Source organism: Mesoplodon bidens, assembly GCF_964165515.1.
Source record: "Mesoplodon bidens genome assembly, chromosome: 4".
NCBI classification, from domain to species: Eukaryota; Metazoa; Chordata; class Mammalia; order Artiodactyla; family Ziphiidae; genus Mesoplodon; species Mesoplodon bidens.
Window position 1 is genome coordinate 115,015 of NC_138160.1, and position 13,139 is coordinate 128,153.

At 44.6% G+C, this 13,139-nt stretch overlaps 1 long non-coding RNA gene and 1 pseudogene across 2 annotated transcripts in view; one reads left to right on the forward strand and one right to left on the reverse strand.

Moving 5' to 3' along the window:
- LOC308616667 overlaps positions 1 to 13,139 on the forward strand; it is a 55,901-nt gene that overhangs the window by 37,223 nt on the left and 5,539 nt on the right. The window contains exons 2-3 of the long non-coding RNA XR_014015740.1: positions 4,942 to 5,018; positions 5,556 to 5,673. This is a non-coding gene — a long non-coding RNA (uncharacterized lncRNA). The remainder of the gene's footprint in view (positions 1 to 4,941; positions 5,019 to 5,555; positions 5,674 to 13,139) is intronic.
- Positions 696 to 2,910, reverse strand: LOC308616453 (putative ATP-dependent RNA helicase DDX28; annotated as a pseudogene). The gene has a single exon. The product of its transcript is annotated as a putative ATP-dependent RNA helicase DDX28 (transcript).

A 13,139-nucleotide genomic window follows, 5' to 3' on the forward strand; every position in this document is an offset into this window, starting at 1 on the left:
CCAAACCACTTAAAAAGCCTTGTACCTGGATTCTTGAGCCAACCCTCAGAAAACTTATCTAGATCTGGAGTAGGGCTCAGGAAGCTGCACTTTTAATAAGCTTCCTGGGCAGTCCCACCACAGTGGTCCATGGATAGACAGACCAAATTATTGTGTATTCTCGGTTGCTTTTGGGAGTCAAAGTGGGCAATATTAAAAACTGCAGCAGGCATATGTATAAACAGGGAATATTCAAGGCAAGCAGAGGTGTGTAGTTATTCTATGCATGAATCAGATTTGAGAAAAGCTAGCCTGGTGGTTAAAGAACACAACCCTGAGGACAGACAAACCAGATTCTTTCCTACTGACTTGTGTGATTTTGACCAAGTTCTTTTATCCTTCTGACTGTTTCTTCATATGGAAAAGAGCTATGACTGTACATTTAGCACAATATTCTCTTTCGGCAAAGGTTGCTCTGGGTCCATTTGTGTTCTCTGCAACTTAACCCTTTCCAGTGCGCAAGCATTTTTAAGTTGTTTGGTGAAGTATTACATTTGACTTTCAACAGTTCATTACTTTGGGCAAAGCTTATATAATGCTGCAGAGACTAGAACCTATGCAGAAATAGTGAGAGGATGTTATAAGCTTATTCTGCTGGTTTATAAAAAAGTTTAACCTTTTCTTCTCTTCCTCCACCTGCCACCAAGAGACGAGAAAGAAGGCAGAGCCTGGAAATGCACACCAAGCAATATTTCTGTGTCAGTTTGCCTTTTATTCCTCTGCCAGTACTTCCCAGAGAGATTTCACCAAAAGTGCCTAAGCTTGCCATGGCCATTGTTGTGAAGAAAATTTCTCTTTATTGCTAGTCACATCCCCTTTTCCTTCTCCTGGAGGCTTAATGGATGTTTGGGGGCAGGAAACAAAATTTAAACTAAAACATCAATTGAAAGAGCCTTCGTCCTAAGTGTGGTAGTTTGGAGTGTGAATCTTCTCAGGGTCTACTGAATTCTGCCCCAGTGGAAACTGTTATTAAGGGGCACCCATAGAAACATCGCTTATTGTTAGAAACCATGACATAATACAGAGCCAAGATCGACATTATTCTTCACGTGAAAGACTACAGAGAGCCAAGCTCAGTAGTTCACCCTCAAGTGTTGGCCAGCAACTTACCTTTTGAAGCCAGACAGCAGCCCGGGTCTTCGGAAGGTGATTAGGCAGCCCAGAGCACCCTACTGACAAGTGTGCTCACCCATCCAGCACAGAGGGAAAGGTCCCTGTTATGGCATCATATATAAGCCTGCTGCAATAAGGTTTGCCGGTGCAAAGGCTCTCTCACTGAGGACCCCAGTCCTGGAAGGCTTCTCCTCTGGCGAGCTGCCAGTTCAATCTTCTGAGCCAGGCTCACGTCCCAGGGATGGGTCACAAAGCTGATGACAGTGACTGGCACCTCGCCCCCCACCCGGCCCACCCTCCCTGCTCTGTGGATGTAGTCTTGCAGGGTGAGAGGGAAATCATAATTGATGACTAGCTCCACCTGGGTGCTGTCCAGGCCCTGAGAGGCGATGTCTGTGCAGAGAAGAATGTCTCGGGAGCCCTTCTGGAAGGACTGGAAGATGCCTGCTCTCATTGAGGCTGGCATTTGTCCCTGCAGTCTTAAGTGCTGGATTTTGTGGTCATCCAGAATATATACCCCAGCCAGTTCACAGCGCTGTAGCAATTACAGAACAGAAGAATAGTTCCTGCGGGGCCAGTCCTATATGCTCTGTCATGCTGCCTGAGGATCTGCACCAACCCAGTCACCTTCTCTGTTCCCTTCAGCCTCATGAATGTCTGTCTGACATGAGGCATGATGCAGTGGAGCTTGTCACTGGTAACGGGGGTTAGAGAGTCTAAGCTGGCAACTTTACTCAGCAGCTGGCCTATACCTTCGGGAAATGTGGCACCCACCAGCACTAACTGAGCTTTGGGACTGAAGGGGTCTTTTATGTCAGCTGAGCCTTCTGCTATATGGCTCCCCTCCAAGATGTAATCCACCAGTTCCAGGAAGCTTTCATCCAACAGCGTGTCTGCATCATCCAACACCAAGAAGGAGAGCTGCTCCAGGCTGATCAGTTGAGTTTTCAGGGCCTTCCACAGAGCCCCCGGAGTGGCTACCAGAATATCTGCTGGAGGTTGTTTGGACAGTTGCAGCCGGATCCTCCTCATGCCATGGCCTCCCCCTAACTCCCGCACCTGGAGGTCCAAGGAGCTGCCCAAGGCCTGGGCCACGGCACGCACCAGTTTGGCTAATTCTCGAGAAAGCACAAGAACCAGGCCTCGAGGAGCAGGGATACGACAGGGGTCCAGGCTTGGCTGGCCCAACAGCCGTTGAAGGAGAGGTAGCATGTAGCTGAGAGTTTTGCCACTGCCGGTTTCTGCGGCGCAGAGAATGTGGCGGCCGCGAAGAAGTGGGGGAATGGTACTCGACTGCACGTTTGTGGGCCGAACAACTTCGGGAGCAGCCTCCTGTAGCGCGCTCAGAACGGGGAGCTCCAGACACAATTCAGTGCAGCTGCCCTTGGGCGAAAGGTTCCGCAGCGCTGGAGCCTCATGTTGCGCGCACTCGATGGAGAAATGGTCCGCGTGGGTGCACCGATTCCTCCAGCCCCACGAAGAGAGTGGCACGGGTTCCAAGAGCCTAGCGTGAGGTGAGCCGGCTAGTTCAAGTCGGGTCGCCGCACAGACATCAGCGTCAGCCCAGGACGCGGCAGCATCAGCCGCGGGGGGGCTACGCTGGCCGCTATGCCGCTCTTCCTGCTGCCGCTGTAGAGCCCGCGGGATGCGCACCACGGGCAGGGGCTCGTTGGGACCGCGGACCATCAGGTCCCGGCGAGGCGCCAGAAGCAACCGAGCCGCGAGCGACAACAGCCGCAGCCGCCGTGCCAGAGCCATACACCCCTTGTTGCGGGAGAGGCGCACGACAGTGACGTCACCGGCGCGCCAAGGCCTCGCGGACGGTGGCCGGCGCGGCTCAGTAAGGCCCGCGGACTCGGCGAACTGTGTGGAAGGAGCGGGATCTGTAGAGCTCAGCAGCGGCGAGGTGTGTAGGTCCGAACCGGGGATGGTGACTCCAGACCCCCGCCAACCTTGGGGAAGGGTGCGCGACGGAGGCAGGACCGGGGTCCGGCGATACGCGGCGATGGGGCCCTGGCATTACGAACCAGGAGGGCGGAGGGCTTCTGGCGATCCGATGTCCGATCCCTGCCGTGCTCTTTTGTCGCCCTCACAGCTCCTGTCATGGCTTGGCCAGTTCGGGTCTCCCCCTGTGACTTATGATGAGGGTGCGGCGATGTTTTCCCAGATGTGGTCCCCGTGTAAGGTCTTTGAATACAAGTATTTATTGAGAGTCTGAGTGAATGGGTCAGGCCTGGGGGCCGAGACCAGGAGTCCGGAGTCGTAGGTCCAGGCTCACCCTTCCCTTAGAGCTCCCCAGAGAGCTGAGGGCCCCGAGGGCAAGCTGATGGCTTTCAGCGTATCTTCTCTTCAGTCAAGAGAACTCATCTCTTGGTACTTTTCCCCTTTCTTTTCAGCTGAGGTTCATTCTCCCCTCCCTTGTCACCCTTTCCAAATTCTCATCCTGAACTCACTGCTTTCTTGGGTAGTTCACCTCCAACGGTTTTCCAGTCAGATACCTCAATTCCGTAAACAGCAGAGAGGAGGGTCCTGCTACAGGTTTGTGTCTTGTCTCACAAAGCCGCGGTCAGGCAGAATATTTTACTTTAATTCAGTTGTTCAGGTTGCCAAAAAGCCTTAGACAACAGGTACTTCCTGAACGGATACCGAAAATGGGTGTCCGATCATTTCTGTAATTTCCAGTGTCTTGGGTAGGAGATAAGGTAAACGTGGATTAATCACCTGGGAGGTTCTTAACATCTGGCGAAAGAGTTTTACTTTCATCAGATACCGTTACAGAGATAAATACTATCAAATTTCAAATAGCATTTTGATACACGATAGACGTTCTGGAGAGTTGGATGCTAAGCCAGCAGAGGAGAGGGTTTTGAGTCCTCATGGGTGAACAGAGTCATTGGAAAGAGCAGTGGCTCTTGAGTGAGGGTGATTTTGCCATCACCCGTCCTCCAGAACGTTTGACAATGGCTGGAGACATTTTTCTTTGTCACATCCGGGGTGTGGGGGCGGGTGGGGCGGTGCTGCAGACATCGAGTGGGTAGTGGCCAGGATGCTACTACATATCGTACAAGGCATAGGACAGCCCTCCCCACCACCCCAAAAGAATTATCTGGCCCAAAATGTCAATAGCGTGCTATGGAGAAACCTTGGATAGAGGCTGAGGACTGAAGAGAGGCTGAGGTTCTCACATGTACTCTCCCTTCAGGTTGTCAGTCACATTTGCCAGACCCTTGTGTGGCCCTGCCCCTTTCCCAGAATCTGTAGCAGGCACACTGATGCCATTGCTTGTCATGGCCTTGGGATGAGAAAACCTTGGGGGCTCCTCAAAGTCATAAACACAGGAAGGAAGGAGTGATTTAGGAGGGTGACGTGGGAGAAGAGAGCTTTAGGCAGAACAAAATTGTCCTCATGTGTTTGGGAAATGTGCCAGATGGAAAAGAGATGAGGTGTGCCATGGGGTGTACCATTGCAGAAGGCAGACTGGGACTGATGCGTGACAGGGAGTCCGATTCTGAATTTGATATAGACTGCTGTAGCAACTAGAAGTGCCTAGACCTGTCTAGACAGTGCTGGGTTTTCTGTCACTGCAAAGTTCATGTATAGGCTGATGACCAGTGACTGGTGATATGCAAGAGGGGATTTCATATAAAGGATGCTCTAAGATATTGTGATTCTACACTACTTTTACGATTCTTTCCCAGAACTCGGAGCTCCTCGTTCGTTAGCTGAAGAGCTCCTTGGATGTCTGCTCTGACAAGTTTCATCCATTTACATGTGCCACTCATTTTTCAGGTACAAAACGAAGAATCGCTTTGCACAAAGCCAGAAGGGATACGCTGAAAGAACGATCAGAAAAGAATAATACATAGGTAAGCATTTACATTGACTTTCTCCACATAGTTGAGACAGGGTAGCTGGTTAGTGGCTGCTTTCTCGTGCTCGAGCCCTTACAAAGTGAATCTCCTCAGCATGTCATAGAGGTTGGAGCCTGTCTGAGCCTGTGTGTCTCTGCCCGTGGCCCCTAGTTTCTTCGTGTCATTGCTTTAGATACTGTGTAAGGCCCTTCTCTTTTCCTCCGATCACAGCAGACATTGAGTAACCTCTAGTTCTGACTGAGATGCATATTTCACATTATAGTACTTTGAAATGAGAAAGGTTTACCTATTGTGGAAACAAATGTAGGCTCCTGGGAATGTTAGTGTCACATGGTAATGTTTTTCCCAGGGCTGCCATGGTAACTGACGTTGCCTGGTTACTCCCTACGTTTTCCATTCGACGCAGCAGGCCCACCGCTAGGCCTCTCACCTGAGAAGTCCAGAATTGGGAACACACAGGCTGTATCAGTTGCACTGCGGCCTTATTCACAATAGCCAAGATGGTGAAGCAACCAAAATGTCCATCAACAGGTGAATGGATAAAGAAGAAGAGGTCCATGTACACAGTGGAATATTCACCATGGAGAACAATGAAACACTGCTCTTTGAGGCACCACAGATGAGCATAGAGATAATCATGGAACATGAGGTAAGTTGGAAATCAAAAGACCTATATCCTATGATATTACTTATAGGCGTTATCTGATAACTGACACACAGGAAAATATTTCCACAGAGAAAGACACTCACAGATGTAGGAAAAAACTATACTTATCTAAAAGGAAAGGTGGGAGGAATGGATAAATTAAGATCAGTGTTACATATACCAATACATATTATATACATGTGTCACAAAGACCGACCATATAGCAAGGGAGGTCTACGGAACACTGTGTAATATTTTGCATGGGCAGAGGATCTGTATATGAATAGATATATATAATGTACAAATGAGCCAGATTGTGTACAGCTAGGGCAAACAATATTCTAATAATTACCCCGATTACAAAAATTAAGACAACCAACAAGAAGTAATGAGACATAAACGTATGGGGGTTTCTCCTGGCACATTCCATTCTAATTTACAACCTAGGAACACGACTTCCAGAAAGGCTCTGCTGCCCTATTACCCAGATTGGGGAATGGAGAAATGCTGCCTCCTTGTGACCGTTTCAACCAACAGCAGCTTTAAACCCACTGCTAATGGTCACTAACTATTCACCAATCTTGCCAGTTCTGTAATGACACCTGTCCACCAAAATAATCCTGGGGTCGAAAATTGAATAAGAAATTGAAAAGAGGGCAACCTTCCAAGAGGACAATTTGAAAAGGTTTATCGTATGCATACTTTTTTCTCCTTTTTTTAAAAACACAAACAAAAAAAGCTTGGAAAAATGATGAGTTTTAGGAATTTATAAAGACATGCAAACCCAAATTACAAAAACCTATCAGCTCACAGCAGTCAGAATGGCCATTAACAAAATGCTGCAAGCAATAAATGCTGAAGCGATTGTGGAGAAGTGTGTACCCTCCGTTCTAAGGGGGACGTGGTAAGAGCCACTAATGAAAACACAATGGAGGTGCTTTGAAAAGGGAAACATTGCACTACCAGGCAATCAATCATACCCACTGCTGGACCTGTCACCTGAACAAATGAGAATCAAAACCTCACAGACAGGCAATTCTGCACTCCAGCAATACTTACCATAGCCAACACTTGGAAGCAACGAAAATGTCCATCAACAGAGGAGTGCACCAAGAAGCAGTGGTCCATGTACACAATGGAATATTACTCCAATAAAAAGTGTAAATTAAATTTAAAATGAAATATAAGTAAGGAGACAGAAGCAATTGGGAGTTTATGCGGGCACATTTCTCTCTAATTTATAACCGAGGAACACCACTGGCAGGAAGGTCTGTTTCCCTAGTACCAGCATGGGGAACGTAGAAAGGCTGCCACACTCTGGCCGTTACCTGCAAAAGCAGCTTAAAACCTGTGCTAATGGTCACTTCATGTGAACAACTACTGCATGGCTGTAAATGAGACCTGCCCACAAAATGCCTTGAGGGAGGTAATGGCCAAAAAATTGCAAAATGTGACTCATACTTTAAGAAAAGACTTTGAAGAGCTAAGCTGTAATCACAGTTTGAAAAATAAAATGGACATGCCTTAAAGCTTAATTTCAACGGATTATGAGACACACGCAAATTCAGCTACAAAGAGGTTTCAGCTGGTACACCTCAGAATAACCATCAGCAAGAAACCTATAAACAATAAATGCTGAAGTGTTTGTGGAGAAATGCATAACCTCAACTTTCAGTTGGACGTACCCTTGAAAGATCCACTAATGAGAACAGAATGGAGATGCCTTTAAAAGGTACACATTGAGCTACAATATCATTCAGCAGGCCCATTCCTGGACCTGTAACCAAAGAAGACAGAATTGGAAAGGCACAGGAAGGCAAATGTGCACTGCACAGTATTACAATAGCCAAGATATGGAAGTAACCAAAAAGTCCAGCAACAGATGAGTGGACAAAGAAGAACTGGTACAAGTACAGACAAAATATTAGCCAAGGAACAAAAAAGGACACATTGCCCTGTGCAGCACCACAGATGATTCTAGATGTAATCACACAACCTGGAGTAAGAAAGAGAAAGACACATATCCTATGATATCACTTATAGGTGTTACCTAAAAATTGATACCAGTGAAGATATTCCCACAGAGAAGGGCTATCAGAGATTCATTAAACAAATTTATGGTTCACCAATGGAAAGGTGTGAGGATTGGATACATTAGGATATTGGGGTTAACAGACGTATACAAACACAGGTGAAATATATAATCACCAAAGACCTACGGAATACCAAGAGAAGACTACTCAACATTCTGTTATAACGTACATGGGATAAGGATCCCAGGAAGAATAGACATATGTTTATGTGTAAAAGAACCATATCTTGCACACCTACAACAAGCCAAACGTTGTAATCAAACTTGCTGTAATAAAAAATAAAAAATTAAATTAAAAACACGAACAAGAAGTAGTGAGACAAACTTGAGGGGCTTTCTCCTGGCACATTCCGTTCTAAATTCCAATCTAGAACACGACTTCCATTGAGGCTCTGTTGCCCTAGTAACCAGATTTGGTAAGGGAGAACTGCTGCCACCTTGTGGCCGTTTCACACAACTGCAGCTTTAATCCCAGCGCTAATGGTCAGTGGATATTCAAAATCATTGCAGGCCTGTAAATGACACCTGCCCTGAAAACAAATCCTGGGGTCATATATCGACCAAAAAATTCAAAAGACGTCCATATTTCAAAACGACAGTTTCAAGAGGCATAATTTATGCACATTTGGCTTCTGTTTCTTTTCCTGTCTTTTTTTGTTAAAAAAATGGGAATGGAAAAAGGCTGAACATCAGGAATTAATAAAGCCATGCAAGTCCAGTGTACGAAAACGTTCACCTCACAGCCGTCAGAATGATTATCAGCAAAAAAGTCTAAAAGAATAAATGCTGAAGGGGTTTTAGAGAACTGTGTACCCTTTAGCTGCTGGTGGGATGAAACCTGGTAACAGCCAGTAGTGAGACCAGATTGGAGGTGCGTTTAGGGGTAAAAATGGAGTTACCATGTGATCCTGTAGGCCCACTCATGGGGTTATCACCTGATTAGACCAGAATCAAAAAGACACAGGCTGGCAATCCTGCACTGCAGCAACATGTACCATCCCAAGACCTGGAAGAAACCAAAATATCCATCAACAGAAAAATGCACCAAGAAGAAGTCGTCCATGTACACAATGGAATATTAGCCATGAAAAAGCATGGAACAGTGCCGTTGGCACCACTATAGAAGGATCTACAGATAATCACCCAACATGAAGTAAGAAAGAAACCGAAAGACAGACATCCTATGACATCACTTATAGGTGTTACCTAAAAATTGATACCCATGAAATAATTTCCAAGAGAAGGACACACATAGATTCAGAAAACCAAATTATGTTTAACCAAATGGAAAGGTGTAAGGAATGTATGAATTAGGATATGGGGGTTAACAGACATGTACTAATACATATGAAATATATAATCACACAATACCTATGGAATACGAAGAGAGGTCTACTCAACACTCTATAATAACATACACGGGAAAGGATCCAAAGAGGAATAGACAGATACATTGATAGGATGAACCGGAGACTGTACACCTAGGAGAATCTACATTTTTATCAAATTTGCTCTGATAATAAAAATTAAATTTAAAAAACAAACAATAATTTAGGAGATATAAACTCTTGGGGCTTTTCGCTGGCACATTCCACTCTAATTTGCAGCTTACTAACACGATTTCCAGGAAAGCTCTGTTGCCCAAAAACCCAGAGTTGGAAATGTAGAAATGCTGCTGCCTTGTGGCCGTTTCCCACAAGAGCAACTTTAAACCCACAGCTAATGGTCACTTAACATTCACAAGGACTCAGGGCTGTAAAGGACACCTGCCCTAAACAATTGTGCGGAGGTAGGGAGTGGCCAAAAAAATTCAAAACTGGCATATTTTCAAGGAGATAGTATGGAGGGGTAAGTTTTACTCATTTTCAAAAAAGAGGAAAATGGATAAAAGCTCAACATCAGGAATTATTAAGACTCATGCAAGTCTAACCTCCAAAAATTTTCAACTCACACATGTCAACTACCATCAGCAAAAAGTCTACAAGCAATAAATGCTGAAGGGGTTTTAGAGAACACTGTACCCTGTAGCTTCTGGTGAGATGTAAAGTGGTAACAGCAAATAATGAGAAGAGAAAGGAGCTGCGTTTAAACGTAAAAATTGAGCCACCATTCCATTCAGCAGGCCCACTGCTGAGCCTCTCACCTGAGAAGTCCAGAGTCGAGAAGGCACAGGCTTCAACAACCGCACTACAGGAATTTTCACAATAACCAAGACATGGAGGTAACCAAAATGTCCGTCACCAGATGAGTGGAAAAAGAAGGAGTGGTCCATGTACAAAATGGAATATTTGCCATGGAAAACAATGAAACACTGCTCTTTGAGGCACCATAGTTGATCCTGTAGATAATCACAGAACATGAGGTAAGTCGGAAAGCAAAAGACATATCCTATGATACCACTTATAGGCGTTATCTAACAACTGACACAAATGAATATATTTCCACAGAGGAAGACACTCACAGACTTAGAAAATAAACTATGCTTATCTAAAAGGAATGGTGGGGTGAATGGAAAAATTAAGATTAGGGTTACCATACGTGTACCGACCATATAGCAAGGGAGGTCTATGGAACACTCTGCAATAATTTACATGGGAATTGGCTCTGTACGGGAATATATATATATATATATATACATATATACATATATATATATATATATATATATATATATATAAAATGCACAAATGAACCAGATTGTGTACACCTAGGACAAACAATATTCTAATCATTATCCTGATTAAAAAACTAAAACAACGAACAAGAATTAATGTAAGATAAACTTATGGGGGTTTCTCCTGGCACATTCCATTTTAATTTACAACCTAGGCACAGGACTTCCAGAAAGGCTCTGCTGCCCTAGTAACCAGATTTGGGAATGGAAAAATGCTGCCGCCTTGTGGCCGTTTCCCACAACAGCAGCTTTAAACCCAGTGCTAATAATGGTCACTAAATATTCACACTCATTACAGGCCTGTGAATGACACCTGCCCTAAAAAACAATCCTGGGGTCGAAAATTCACCAAAAAATTCAATTTTGACGGCAACCTTACAAGAAGACAATTTCAGGTGGTTAATTGTACTCTCCGGTTTTTTTTTTTCACTTTTTAACAGAAATTTTAAAAGGTGTGGACATATGGTAGTATATATAAGTCCATGCAACTCTCTCACTTTGTCCCAGCTTACCCTTCCCCCTACCCGTGTCCTTAACCATATGTAAAACAGATAGCTAGTGGGAAGCATCCACGTAGCACAGGGAGATCAGCTCGGTGCTTTGTGACCACCTAGAGTGTTGGGATAGGGAGGGTGGGAGGGAGGGAGATGCAAGAGGGAGGAGATATGGGGATATATGTATATGTACAGCTGATTCACTTTGTTATAAAGCAGAAACTAACACACCATTGTAAAGCAATTATACTGCAATAAAGATGTTAAAAAAAAGGTGTGGACAAATGCTGAACATTAGGAATAATTAAAGACATGTAAATCCAAATTACAAAAATCCTATCAGCTCACACCAGTCAGAATGGCCATCAGCAAAAATTCTGCAAACAATAAATGCTGAAGGGGTTGTCGAGAAATGCCTACCCTTGGTTCAACGTGGGACATGGTAAGAGCCAGTAAGGAAAACACAAAGGAGGTGCCTTGAAAAGGTAAATACTGAGCTACCATTCAATCAGGCAAACCCACTGCTGGGCCTATCACCTGAGAGGATGAGAATCAAAAAGACACAGGCTGGGCTTCACTGGAGGCACACTGGTTGACAGTCCACCGGCGATGCAAGGGACACGGGTTCATGCCCTGTTTCAGGAAAATCCCACATGCCGTGGAGTGGCTGGTCCCGTGAGCTATGGCTGCTGGGCCTGTGTGTCCGGAGCCTGTGCTCTGCAATGGGAGGGGCCACGGCAGAGAGATGCCCACGTACCGCAAAAAAAAAAAAAAATAGACACAGGCTGGCAATCTTGCACTCCAACAATATTTACCATAGCCAACACTTGCAAGCTACGAAAATGTCCATCAACAGAGGAATGCAGAAAGAAGAAGTGGTCCATGTACACAATGGAATATGACTCCAATAAAAAAAAATATAAATTCAATTTAGAAAACAAACATAGGTAAGGAGACATCAGCTTTTGGGGGTTTATCCAGGCACATTCCACTCTAATTTATAACCGAGGAACACCACTGCCAGGAAGATCTTTTTCCCTAGTTACCAGATTGGCAAAAGCAGAAATGCTGCCGCCCTCTGGCCTTGACCTGCAACAGCATCTTTAAAACCTGTGCTCAGGGTCACTTCATATGCACCAGTACTGGAGGGCTGTAAATGAAACCTGCCCTCAAAATGTCTTGAGGGAGGTAATGGCCAAAATATTTCTAAATATCACACATACGTCACGAAAACAATTTGAAGAGGTAAGCTGTACTCACAGTTTGAAGAATAAAAGGACATGCCAGAAAGCTCAATTTCAAGGGATTATGAGACACATGCAAATCCAACCACAAACAGGTATCAGAACACACTAGTCAGAATAAACATCAGCAAAAATCTACAAACAATAAATGCTGAAGGTGTTGTGGAGAAGTGCATACCCTCAACTTTAAGTGGGACGTAACCTGGTAAGAGCCACTAATGAGAACAGAATGGAGGTGCCTTTACAAGGTAAACATTTTGCTACCGTATGATTCAGCAGGCCCACCCCTGGGCCTATAACCTAAGAAGACATAATTGGAAAGACACAGGCAGGCATATGTGCATTGCCGCAGCATTACAATAGCCAAGGCATGGAAGCAACCAAAAAGTCCATCAACAGATGAGTGGAAAAAGACTAACTGGTACATGTACAGACGGAATATTAGCCAAGGAAAAAAAGGACACAATGCCATTTGCAGCACCGTAGATGAGTCTAGAGGTAATCACACAACATGTAGTAAATCAGAAAGGGAAATACACATATCGTATGATATCACTTATAGGTGTTACCTATAAATTGATACCAGTGAAGATATCTCCACAGAGAAGGGCAATCACAGATTCATTCAACAAACTTATGTTTCACCAATGGAAATTTGTGTGGATTGGATACATTAGGATATTGGGGTTAACAGACGTATACAAACACAGGTGAAATATATAATCACCAAAGACCTACAGAATACCAAGAGAAGACTACTCAACATTCTGTCGTAACGTACATGGGCAACGATCCCAGGAAGAATACACGTATGTTTATGTGTACAAGAACGACATCTTGCACACCTAGAACAAGCCAAATATTGAAATCAAACTTGCTGTGATAAAAAATAAAAATTATATTAAAAAAACGAACAAGAAGTTGTGAGACAAACTTAAGGAGCTTTCTCCCGGGATATTCCATTC